Below are 11460 nucleotides of genomic sequence, written 5' to 3' on the forward strand. Positions count from 1 at the left end.
ACATCTTATATAGGGTCGATCGATTGTTTGTTGATTGTCTGGGGTTGAATAGGCTGATGGTTCGTATTTGGGAGTGAAAAAGAATTCTGGTACATTGACGGATCTTCAGGTGTTTGAATTTGATTGTAATGCTAATCTTGCTCACTAAAGGTAAAGTAATCATAGTCATTATCGGTAGGGTAGTAATCGTTGGATTGATAGTTACAGCTATCAGCTGTATGATAGTCTTGATTATCACTTTTATGATAATCTTGAGAATGATATCATGAAATGGGCTCTTTGATTTTGATTGAAATTGACAGGATAAATCGAGTTTCTTTAAATTACGGGTGGTACGAATTGGTTTTGAGATTGAGGTCGAATTTAGTTATGATTGGTCTGGGATTAGTCTGGCTGAGAATTTGGTTTAAAATTTGGTCTCGGAAAATTTTGATTGGTTTAAGGGTATATTTGGCTTGAAAAATTTTGATTGGGTTGAGGGTTTGGTCTTGCGAAGTTTGGGTTGGAATATTGATAATCAATTTGGAGTTCTTTGGGATGGTAGACAGGGGTTTCATCTGATTGTTTGCTCAAGGAATGTTTGATTGGGTCTTTCATTTTGCATTTCTCTGCTAGTTCAAGTATATCTGCTGAATTGGAGGCATAGATAACTTGACCTATTCGCAGATCTAGTCCGGTCAAATTTTTGGGGTCAAAATTTTAATGATCGAACAGTACTCATTTATTATCTACGGAAATCAATCAGTATAGATTGATTCAACAAAGTCGTCCAGCCAGGGGCTTCAATCAAGTGTTCCTGCCACTGCTTCCTCGAGTAATGATTCTTCGGGGGTTGTTGGTTCTTTCTCTATTGTTGAGTCAGAATCTGCCGCTACTAGTTAGGATTTCCTCGTTCTAGCAACGTTGTCAGATCCTACAATGACTGCGCCAATTGTTATACTCACTCTTTGACTATGACTTTTTGAAAATCACTTTATATATGAATGCAAACTCTACTTGAACAAGTAATGGAAAATGTCATAAAGACAAATACGAAACTATATTGAATACAAAACGGATTCTAAATTGATACTGGACACTAATTTGGCCTCGCAGGTGGAACCAATACAACGGCACACTTGATTGTATTAGTTCAGGATATTTGCGGCTGCAATAGTGGAGAATGGTTGGGTCGATAACTAAACCCCCGAATTCTAGTGGAGTCTTCAATGGGCGCCAAGTAAATTATTTTACTCACAAGTATCCCGCTACTGAGATTCCCAACCCCCCAATTTACCAAAGAGTTGGAATAAATTGGCAGTATAAGTTTAAAGAGTTTAATAAATTTCAAATAAACATCAAACACTGAACTGAATTCTTCGCACTTCCAGCAAGTTAGGCCTTACTAAACTCATGATATTATGAAAAATAACAAAGCAGAGGTCAAGCTCTAGTATCTGTAAGTTGGAAGTTGAACAAATTACCCATCTCGAGTTGAACAACCAACAAAATTAAAATAATCAAGCATAAACAAGCATTCAGCAATATTATCTATTTGTCCGAAGGTTGGAGGTAATGAGTATGAATAGAAACAACAAGAAAACAAAAAAAAACAACAATACTGTTATCGCATCAATAGTCAACAACAACATTAAACACTCGGAATTTAGAAGATCTGAGTCAAAATGCAATTTATTTAGCGACCGCGTGAGCTCACGTGTTGCGCATGCATTAATGAGACAGGCCAAATGCCCGATATGATGTACTTGAGCACCCCAATATCCGCTCAATCACGATTACAATAAATATAAGTAGTACACTGAACGACCTACATAACTATTACAGCTCCTAAACAGTATTTTCAGCCGCGTGGCAGATTCAACTAAGCGAAGTAAACAAGGGCAATGAAAACAATAAAATTCATCGATATGTACACACAAATACATATATGCGCGGGCAGTCGAGTACAATTCATGTCACAAGCTTATTATTCAGGTAGGCAATCAGCTATCGAGGTAATACTAATAAACGACTCGTAAGCAAATAGATATATGATCAAGAACTTGCGTGTCCTAGCGTCGATAGGTTTGGATTCCTGTCGTAGTAGATTTGTCGTCTGAGGAGGAGTAGATCACCCCGTACTCTTCCTGATACCTGTGTAACTTCAGTCTACTGGGATCACCCTGTAGAAGATGAAGGTTGCACCACCCTGTAGAAGGAAAAGGTTGCACCACCCTGTAGCCTAGGTCAGAAACCAACCAGTCAAGTACTCAAAGTCCACCCTGTAAGTACTGCACACCTCCACTAACTTTCACAACCAAGGAAAATGGGAAACGAGGAAAAACCTTACGAAAGAAAGATCTAATTAGGAGTCTTTCTCTTTGAAAAAGACAGTATTAGAGTTGAGAAGAACGACTCAAATAGCCGATCTGCCCTGCGAGACGATTTTCAACCTTATTGCACCTATAGATGAGATCCTCCGTAGAGTTCAAATTCTGATAAATACCGAAACTACACACAAAAGCAACACCAATCTATCATACTTGTTGAATTAGGTTCGAAAATATATTCCCAGTAAAGGATGATTCAAAAATCATAAAATTTCACGAACCAAGACCTCAACACACATCACACAACCTTTCTCCTCTCCACTTCTCCCCCACTGGTCACCCTCTTCTTCCAGACTGTCAAAACTCAAATTTGTTGAGTTGCCCAGAGAAGTCACTGATAAGATCATCAACCGAAATAGAATTGATTTTAATGCTTTCCTCTAACTCAACTATTGCAAACACGACCTAATACGCCACCGATGTTAAATAACTTGCCAAATACACATTACCAGCTCAGGAAATACCTTATCCTACCAGAAATCATCAAGAAACATCGTGTTCTGCTAAAATTTCTCTCGGATGCCTGGCAATGTCGCATAGTTTCGACAGCCGAAACGATTGCGCATCGTCCAAGGTCCTATTTCTGTCAACGGGCGAACACCAAAATGTAAACAACAAATCAAACCCAGAATTCAATTGGGACAACAGAATTTCTGAATCAAGGAAAAATACATCAAGGTAAGCGATAATAAGATAATAATGAAAGTCGATTTTTGATCGAGATCCAACTGTCGTGAAATTCGAGGAAACCGATTGTGTGTACCCAGCTGGAGACGTGGAAAGTCTTTCATGTACCTTACGCTCGAGATCGTTAACTATTGGAATTTTACCCTCGTTACAGATGGATTGATCTGAAGTGGTGGTGATAAGTTAGCATCAGCTGATCGAAGTTCGATATACGGGACAAAGTGATGCAACCTCCTGACTATTTTTTATCGGCTAGATCTATTAGAAAGGTCGTTTTGGGTTTTGGTGTGATACTGTGAACATGTTGAACTTCCACAAGATTACGAATAAATTTTTACCTCTCTCGATTGAATATAGTGATTTGTAAGTCATCACATCGTGAAGTGTAATTATTGTGAGTGAAATAAAGAGTCATAGCATTTTGTTATACCTTACGTATATCGACAATTCTTTATAACGTGGTTAGATATCTAAAGCTAAAATTGAACGCTACACAGGGTCCATTTCTAATATGTAGACAGCGGTGTCAGCAGGAGACGATTGGAAATAACAGAAGTATTAAGTTCTACTGACTCTGCTGACTCAAAGTCTTGGAAGTTATTATCTTGGTAATATAATACCTACCAGTGAGATCATCTTACTCAGGATATAAAATATATGTAGGTATTTGCATTTTGAATGTTACCTTGTTCCGTTGGTGAAACTGAATTCTTTCTGAATTTCATAATTTCAGACTTATAGTGTCTAATACGATATAATATGACCTGAAACTTCCAGAAAAAAACGAATGAAATTGAAAATTGAAATGAATTGCTGGAAAAAATAATTGCATTGGGCAGGAAATGAGATTGATTTAAAATGAAAATAAGCAAAAAATTTAAATAATCAAACGAATGAAATTGGAATGGAAAAATTGAAAAAAATATCAAACTAAGTTATTTCACGACGTTTTCGGATGATTACTGGAATATTCTCCCGAGAGATATCTATTTGAAGGTCATTCGAAAGCTTTCACCTATCCCTTCTTCCCTCTCTTCGCTTTACCGGTTTAGTGGAAATTTCCCGTTTTTCCGCTTGATCCAAGGTTTCCATATGTTCCGTATCTATACGCTAGCTTGGCTCAATGCATCGTTGGACAACATGTAGCTTCTTCAAACTCCCTCCTAAACCAGTGTTCCTCCCTGTGGATGATTCCAACTTGGGACCACTTGATGTTATATTGATGAGTCCAAACATGTTCTGATATTCCCGATTTGCTGGTTTCTTATAGCTGTGTGTGTCTCTTGTGCCTGACCATGCGGACTCCCAATGGCCTCGCAGTTTAACTGAAAGAGGATTTGCCGTACTCATACGGTAAATGCAATTCTTGGAATCGCAGCACGCGTTAGATGGCCTGGTTTTCGTGAGGCGGTTACGCATGTGTTTCCGGATCTGAAGCGGGTTCTGATGTTGTACTTCGTCCCAATTCTTCTTATCCTTTTTGACAATTCTCTGATATAGAAAAGGGCAAGCACTGTGACGGTTTATCTTTCTTGTAAGGCTCTTGATATCTTCTAGCCAGTGTTTGTTACACCAACACTTTGGAGTAACCATTTCATGGAAAATTTTTGTTGATGATGCCTAGTTCCTTCTCAAGACCTTCCTTCGTATTACAGAGCCCGAAAGCACGATCTACTAGAGTCCTTATAATTTCTATTCTGGAAGATTGATGATGATTGGATTCGTAATTAAAATACTGTCCCTTGTGAGTTTTCGTTATACAGATGTTTTCCTCTTTGTGGTATTCCTCTCCACTGATACGTCTGAGAATGCCAAATCGTTATGGATTTTTTTCTCCATTGTGGAGGTGACGAAAGTTTTATGCTATTTATTTGCTTAAGAGAGGTGTCTAGTTCTATATTCCCATGGTTTCATACTATGAAGGTGTCGTCAACGTTTCTCTTCAATTGCTAAGAGTTTCAAACCACTCCATATAAATTTTGACTATAACTGGTAAAAGTGGACATCTCATTGGCAGTTTCTCATCATGCGTGAAGAATTTGTTCTTCAGTTGGAAATATCAGTACCGTACACAACATGCTAGTAATTCCATGATCACTTCTATGAGTAAGTTCGTTAAATTTTTCAGGTACTCGTCTTCGGATAGCTTTCTCTGTATGATTTGAAGTGCTTCTTCGAAAGAAATATTGGAATGAAGGCTTTCCAAGATGGAACTGATTAATTGATCCTGCTTCGTGACTTCGATTGTACCTAGAAATTCAACAAAATGCTTTGAATTCTTCACAGAAGATGATTTTTTTCCATGTAGTGGTTATATCATCGAAAGAAAAAATTGGAAAAGTTTCGAGTAGCTGAGTTTCTGGAACTCATGATCGGTCTCAGCGGAACACCCTTCTTGATGTGTTTCCACGGTCAGGTAGAACTCATTTTATTGTCATTTCATTTCACGATTCATTGCTTAACAAAATTGTTATTTTCAGCTATTCATTCAAATTTTCAATTCTATTTCTATTTTATTCTATTTTCCACTACACAACAAATTGTCATGCGAGTGTTGAAAAAGTATAATTATTTGTGATCATAACAGAGCAAAAACAAGAATTTCAATCATAAAAAAATGTTCTGAAAGAGAAGGTTAACTCTGATTCTCTAAATGAATTCAAAGATTGATGCAATATAAAATAAATAGTTAGTTAGAAACCAAATGACCTCACAAACAGCATCATAAATTCAACAACCTCCAACTCAAAAACTAACGACTCAATATCCACTGGAAATTTTCACAACTAACGTTATACCTAGCATTTTAGATCTATCTGAATAGATGAGACGAATTGGAAATACATTTGATGTTGGAACTTTTTGCAAAACAAGATCTATACTCACACAAACAAAACCCAATAGCACATAAGAAAACAAAAAATGCATTCATTAAATACTTTGTTCTTATTGTGGAAGTTATATTGATGAAACTTGGAGACCATCGAAAATGTGTGGGAATGATAATCGAGATTACATCAGAAATAGACAATTAACGATATCGAAATTGTCCGAAAACACATTTTGAAATCAGATGGAGGACATTGAGTTGAATAGAACAAGACGACAATAATTGCCAAAAACCTCACTCTAAAAGAATCAGCGTATATTCTCATGTCTGGAGAGGAGTGTGTTTCGAATAGATCCTCCAAAAAAGATCGTGTGCGCCTTGAAGAAAAATATGGATGGTGGGAAAATAACAACAGACTGATGTCGGATGTTTCAGAAGTCAACCAACAACATCGACCTAATTCACATTTCAAATCTCTTTTGACATCTGTCAAAGAAGTTACGAAATGAAAATAATCAGCAAAGGGAGAGCTGCATATTAACTTTCAAAATACGACATGTTACTCCTGCCACTCATGTGAAATTATGATATTTAGGTACGTGTGACAGATTCCTGATGGAAAAACAGCTATCTACCTAGCTGATGAGGTGCAGAAAGCTGAAATAAAACCATCACGCACCTGTGCAGCGTCTTCTATGTGGAAGATTCGTTATTCGTTATAAGTAACTTCCTGTAAATGGAAAGCTGAAATTGATTTTACTTGGCGGGACGACCATCAATAGACCGGTTTTTGAAGTATTAGCTCCTCGTAAGTACAGGAAGGGTCATTTGAGATGGAGTGAACTGGTACTGACTGGTACTATGAAACCGGTCTATCGCTGGTCGTCGCGACCAAATGAAAGTAGTTTCAGATTATCATATACCGTAAGTTACTTACGAAAATTAATAAATGTAGAACATGCAAAGTAACTTTCAGACACAAACTGAAAAAATCAACTCTCTAAACAATTATTCATATATGAGCATTGGATAACAAGAGAGAAAAAATACTACTACTTTTATATGAACATTGAATTATACAAGAAGCACTCTCCTATTCAATTTGTACTCAAAATATTCGATATCTAATTGATTTAGATAACATTCATAGGATTGCTAGAAAACATATCGTAAAAGAAGTAAAATTATACTTACATTGAACATGGTCAACTCAATGGCGAACATTCCATGTTTTGAAATGAGGTACTTGCCTCATTACTTTATGAGCATCAATCTGGGTAACATCACAGATTGGGTATTCAGTTCATTCATGACATCATAACTTTATGTCAAGAATTAGTTCGATCTAATCATGTTATCCATTACAATACGTAATGACATTAATTTTGTCATTTGATTCAATCCTGATACACCAATCTTGTTGAAATTTCATTGAACATTGAATCATACAAGGAACACTTTGTCCTATTCAAATTTTTCTTCAAATGTTCGTTATATAATTGAATCAGATAACATTCTCAGGATTGCTACACACTTGACGAATTTTAAACTGTTTTTTATATTTTAATGACAAAATATCACAACTATGTGATAACATTGACTTTCATTTATTTATAGTTATTTTTTTTACATAATCTAAGCCAAACAAATAATTATATGTATATACCTACATGTATCATATTTTTAGATTATTGATTACTACAAACATTATACTCTGTAACGTGTCCTACCCTCAGACGTTTTCCTTGTCACTGTACGTATAACAATGTACTTTTTAACAAGGAAAATTTAAAAATTATTATTATTATTAATTATGAAAGAGGTGAAACTTCACTCATCTAGAACACTGTAATTCTCATTTGCGGACATCCGATGTTTCAGAATAAGATATTTACCTCATTGCTTCTCCAGCCCAATCTGGATAACATGACAGGATGAATCACTCAATTATGACTTAATATCACGAATGAGTTGAATCAACTCATGTCATCAATATCACTACGTATTTGCATTCTTTCTCTCATTTGATTCCTAGCTAAATAAATCTTGTTCTAACTGAAAGAAGTATAATTTCAGGAGAGAATAATTTTTTGGGAAGGAAAGGTTTTGTTTTTCTACCACTTATCTATACAAAAATGTGAGAATCTTCTAAAGAAATGAAGAAAACAAATAAGTTCAAAATGATCTTGTTTCGAAGATGTGTAGATCATATACAAAAGTAACTTTCAGAAATGTCACCCGTATTTGGAATAACTCAATCGAGACACATGGAGAGTCAAGATTCGTTGCGCATAATATTTCCAAGGCTCTTGGCCGTATGTGCTATGAGGGTTTGCTGGCTCTCCAGCTAAAAAAACGTTTTTTTGCAAGTGGCCGTCGGTGAATATCTCTTGAATACTTCAACATCCACGCTGATGTTCCACAGGTATCCATATTGTCTTCAACCCTCTTTATATTGTATATCAACGACTTATTGGAAAAAAACAAGAATCAAATGCTGACGACTGCATGCTTGTCTCGTCATTCAATTTGGATTCCAGGACGTTAACTGCGGATGCACATATTCATCGGCAGCAGTGGGTTGCATATCTTAATGAAGATCCAGAGATAATTTCAATTTGGATTGAAAGTAACCAGGTTCAATATAATGCCACGAAAACCCAGGCCCCTAAGCAAATCCTGAAGCTGCTGGATTCCATCCAGAAAATAGTCATTCGCCTGATTGACGACACTTTCACTATTTTCACAGCAGGTGTTCATCCGACTTAGCAGATTTCATTCCACCAAAAGCTACATATCAGAAAACCGTAACATAAGGTGACAGCTCATCGTTTTGAGGTTCACCTCAGTGAACCTTAATCTTCACTGTTTAAGAACTCTTCCATTTGGTGGAATGCGTTCATGTGGAGCAAATTCCTGAGTATTTTTTTCCAAATGAGTGTAGTCTTCAGCTACTCAAATCCAACGTGAATCGCTACATTCGCATAGGCACGGCTCTCAGAGCACCTTGTAGATTTCTCTGTAGTGCTTGTGTATTTTCTAAAAAAAATATGAAGTGAAAAAAGAAGCCCTCTCGAAATAACGACTTCCATTTGAAATTAATATACACGAAAATAAAAATACTCTCGAATAAATGAAACTGATATATCCTTGGCTTTTCTTGATAATTTTTTCAAAGCAGAAGCCACGGGGCTTTACATTATTGAAATGGTCACCAATTCCAGATCTCTTATTGTATGATCACGGAAGGGAATGTATGATATTTGATTTTCCATGTCGTAGTTCATAATATGAAAGAGAAAATGACTATCTTTGAAACAGATATGGAGCAAAACGCATAACCGAAGCAGTTTATCGGAAGAGCCCTCAAAGAAGTTGGTAAAAGCAATACACAAAATATACAGATCCTACAATCACCACAAATCCAACAACAATACACATACCGCCCAACCTTATATTCCCGGTTTGTCTGAGATATCGAGCCGCATTAGTTGAATGTATAATATGAAACGACTTTTTGATATTTTCAGGAGAGAGAAATTTTATGGAAAAGAAAAGGTCCTGGCTTCCTACTCCTTAATTTTCATATAGAAATGTGTGAATCTTTCGAAAAACTTTCAGAAATACCAACACATTAAGATCACTTTTGACACGAATTCAACCCGAAATTCACCTTGTTTATGTGGGGACAGTTGTATAGGCGAAACCTCAAGACCCTTAGAAAAAATTAAAATAGTAAATATATAAGAAGAAGACAGAAGGCAGGATCGGGGACAGCGGAGGTGATTCTAAAGTAATCTGGTGATGACGCTATAGAAAAATTCATAAACCAAAGTCAAAGAATCCGCATATATTATTCTAGCAGGTAACAAGTGTATTCCGAATAACTTTGTGGAAATGGATGGTATAGTCGAAGTAACCGGTATTGTGCCTAGTTAAAGGTGTCGGCGCCTCAAAGGCCAAAAAACCAATACGGAGAAATAAAGCCGCTGCCAACTAGTCCACGTGAACTGAAGAATTGGTTGTTCATAGTGGATAATTTTTACTAACCGAGTTTTATGATTGGCTGAAGAGTAATAAAATTGAATTTGAAGTCATATAACGGTAACGAATAGAAGGCGAGAATGCTTATAACAGTCATGTTGTCAATGTTCACTTCAGAAACTGATCGCGATTTGAGTGTTGAAATTTGATATTGGTACAGTTATAATAACTTAAAATGTTTGTTATCTGTTCAAAATGTGGGGTCTTTGAACAAGTACTAATAGTAATAACGAGTGTGATAACAACTCAGACTTTTCCCAGTGTAGTGATTCCAATAGTGATGGTGAACAACGCGGAAAAGAAATACCAGTGGATAAGACTCGGATGCATTTGAATATTGAAACACAGAATCTATATTTAATCTCATCTATATCTACATCTCAAGTTTGGTTTCGAGGGAAACATATTATTACAAGCAACAGCAAATTTGACCGAAATTTCTTTCTCAACTGTACGTAAAATACTCAAGAACAAACCTTATGAACGCAAGACGCGATGTGATACGGGATTACCAAAACCTTCAGATGTTCATCTAATAAAATCATTGGAAAAAAGAATATACGACTGCTACAAAAGCAATGAAATTCATACAACTGAAATCACAAGGAATAAATTGAATATGTTCGGCCATAACGTGAGCTGCTGTGACAAAACTTTTCAGAATTGGATAAGGGTGGACTGATGGTTTGGAAATTTGTAGGCCTAATATGCCTGCAAACAAAGAATCGCGAATCGCATTGTACATTGCGGAGGAAGTAAAGAATGGGTTCCGAATCCTTTGGAATTATATGGAAAAAACTTGAGGACTGCAATAATGACTTATTATGATAACATGGAAGCTAATATTTTTGAGAAATGGTTTGAAAATACATCGTTCCCAAATTTGGATCCGAATAGTGTGATAGTTATTGACAACACTTCCTATCATTCGCGACAGCTCATCAAAGTACCGAATAAAAATTCGAGGAAATATGAAATACAAAGTTTGTTAATGGATAACAATTTGTATTTTGAAGATACCTATACCAAGAACCAATTTCTTGAAGTTTGCTGACAAAAACATTGAAAAAAGTTTATGCCCTTGAGAGTATTATTGGAAAGAATGGACACACCATACTGAGACTTTCCCCCTATTCTTGTGTTTTAAATCTCATCGAGTTGATTTGGGGAAAATTGAAACATAGCATCAGGCGTAAAAATAATTTTCCAAAGAAGTATCTAATACTACCGAAGAAGACTGGCAGAGCCTGAGTAGAGCCTAGATGATGATAGCACGACCAGCTGTCGGAATTGCTTGCATATAATTGAAAATAAATGAATATATATATATATATATATATATATATATATATATATATATATATATATATATATATATTCCATATTGAAATCAATATGGGAATAATCATTTATTAATTTTTTAATTTTCATAGAATTATTTTCCAGCAGCTTGACTGCAATAAACTTTCTAGATTTCATATCATTTCTAGAAACATGTGGATTCGTTTTCCGATGGCATTTCAGGTTAGC

The 11460-nt window shown here is 35.9% G+C and overlaps 1 long non-coding RNA gene across 1 annotated transcript; it reads left to right on the forward strand.

The window, feature by feature from the left end:
- The first annotated feature begins 2673 nt into the window (after positions 1-2673).
- On the forward strand, positions 2674-3494 carry LOC111511311 (uncharacterized). Its single transcript, XR_012467558.1, has 2 exons — positions 2674-3047; positions 3137-3494. It is a non-coding gene; the product is annotated as an uncharacterized lncRNA (long non-coding RNA).
- The last annotated feature ends 7966 nt before the right edge of the window (positions 3495-11460 follow it).

This window comes from Leptinotarsa decemlineata, unplaced genomic scaffold (genome assembly GCF_025532065.1).
Source record: "Leptinotarsa decemlineata unplaced genomic scaffold, Ldec_3_MD MMD2_tig00026340_RagTag_RagTag, whole genome shotgun sequence".
Taxonomy (NCBI): Eukaryota; Metazoa; Arthropoda; class Insecta; order Coleoptera; family Chrysomelidae; genus Leptinotarsa; species Leptinotarsa decemlineata.